The sequence below is a fragment of the Pundamilia nyererei genome, unplaced genomic scaffold, assembly GCF_000239375.1.
Source record: "Pundamilia nyererei isolate P.nyererei 1_Seehausen unplaced genomic scaffold, PunNye1.0 scaffold00085, whole genome shotgun sequence".
Taxonomy (NCBI): Eukaryota; Metazoa; Chordata; class Actinopteri; order Cichliformes; family Cichlidae; genus Pundamilia; species Pundamilia nyererei.
This window is the reverse complement of record NW_005187486.1, coordinates 996293-998466: the sequence shown is the minus strand read 5'-3', so window position 1 is coordinate 998466 and position 2174 is coordinate 996293. Positions and strand designations below refer to the sequence as shown.

Here is a 2174-nt window from a genome sequence, read left to right as displayed (position 1 = left end):
AAGATACAAATTAGTTTGGGTTGTCCTATAATCACAACACTGTTACTCTGGAAAGATTCATTATCCACATGGGATCATTTGTGTTGTAAAGGACATTTTCAGTCTTTCTTTTAAATCTCTTTCTCTGCATCATTTTAATATCTTACGAACCCCAAACCTGTTCTGTTGAAATGTGAATGTTATGTTTTAGTCATTGGTCTGATTGGTTATTTACCTTTGTACACCTCTATATTCAATGCACATGCTACAAGTGACTGACGCTGGCCAAGGCAGGGCTGCTGGCATGCTGGATTCAATTCTGAGCTGTTCCTGCAGCCATTAGAGTACCGTCTCTGATCTGACTGCTCTTAGTGGAAATCTGACTGGACAGAGGCACTGAGATGAGGTGCTCCAACCTAGTGCCATTCTTGCAGCAGCACTCCACCCTGTCTGTACCTGCCCCCACATATCCTCTGGATTCTGGGCATATCCAGACATTTCCCTGGCCTAAATTTAGCCCCAATATGTCTCCTGTGGAACACAACGGGGTTATGCTGGGTTAATGTGTGACCACTGGCCAGTAATGGAGAGTCAACAGCAGATCAGGACAGAAGATCCATGCAAAGACTGGTGACTACTTGCACATCCACGAAGCAACCATATTAAATGTTGTATGTTCATATTTTAAAGTGTTGGTCTGTCAAATCAATTTAAAATACAAACTCGTATTTCCTTCCGTTTTTCTCTTTGGTTTCTTCTGTCTATAATCAACATCCATCAGCTGAATCATTCAGATCTTTTCAGAGGGCTTGTCTGCAATATCCTCCTAAGAAAGCTAACATAGACAGAGGCTTTTGATCAAAGCTGAGATCATTAGGCTCCAAGAGTCCTCAAAAGAACAAACTAGACAATATATAAAAAGAATTTGATTTTTTGATTTTCCAGAGTTGGTTTCTTCATTTTTAAACCACAAATTTTTAAAAACCTTTTCCAGGATTTTTCTGTAACATGACATTCTGCAAGATTAGTACACCCAAACACCTTTAAAATGTTTTGTTTCACACTGTCTAAGCACAAGGCAGCTTCCTTTTAATATGCCTGATAAGTCTCTGCGTTCCTTATCAATAACACTGCAGTTCTTTTACAATTAAACACTGAGTTTAAAGGCTTTTCTGCTGACAATTGTTCTTGTTAAAGCATTGCATGCCTCATTATTTATTCATTCTGCTGTAAAGTGGAAGTTTTCGAGCTCTGAAAGCTGTAACTCACAGTTGGATCAGTTGGTCTGCAGATGAGCTTCCTCTATGCATTCAGCAGTCAGACTGAGTGGATCGTGTCCTCTGCAAACGCTCTTTGAGCTCTTTGTTTGCACTATCAGGTTAATCATTGTTTTCATGAACTATGACACATACTCAAACACGCTCTTTAATATCCTGTCATAAGTTCGCCTGTGCGCACACACACAAGGCAGAGCAGGAAAGACTTCCTCATTTTGTGGTTTCTGTTTCATGTATGAAAATGGAACAAACTTACAGAGCGAAGTTCCACGTGAAAACAGAGCTGGCCATGTGATCAAAAGACGTTATTCTGTAGCTGCATCAGTGTCCGCTCTTCTGCTTTGAGACTTTCCAACGGATGCAAAGCCAGGCTGTGTGAGGATTTACTCTCATCCAGCGCCGGAATCAAACTGTAAACATTCCTTTATTGATTTTGTGTCCATGCAAAAAAAGATTTTTTTTTTATTTCTTCCTTCAGCATGCTCTCAAACTGCTGATTTATACAAGTATAAACACCACCAAGTTTGACTTGAGTTGCACGGTGATGAGCTGGAGGCTGTCATTCGTTTTCTTTCAGGCTTCTGCCATTTGTCCACTAGATGGCAGCAAATCATTATTAACAATATGTCCCATGTCTGGTCCATTCCCTTCAAACTCTGACAGTGGTGAAAGTTTAGTCACAGGTCTCTTAGTTTGGCTACAGCAGCGTCCTTCACAGCCACTGTATTCAAATATGGTGGAGCAACGTGGCTGCTTCCACAAAGTGCAAACCTGCTCCTGTGTATTATTCATACATTGATTATAAGTATTATGAGAACTCAGTTGTTGGGAGACATCATTAAACATTAATCTGTGTGTATATCTGAGTACAGAATTACTGACTGTACCTTTAAGATGCCTTAAACCATTTTTACAAAG

The 2174-nt window shown here is 40.1% G+C and overlaps 1 protein-coding gene across 1 annotated transcript in view; it reads right to left on the bottom strand.

Annotated features, from left to right (window-relative positions):
• The window catches only part of kynu (kynureninase), a 22061-nt gene extending 20652 nt beyond the window's left edge, over positions 1 to 1409 (bottom strand). Inside the window, exon 1 of the mRNA XM_005738660.1 lies at positions 1249 to 1409. The gene's annotated coding sequence lies outside the window, so the exon portion shown is untranslated. The remainder of the gene's footprint in view (positions 1 to 1248) is intronic.
• Between the last annotated feature and the right edge of the window lie 765 nt (positions 1410 to 2174).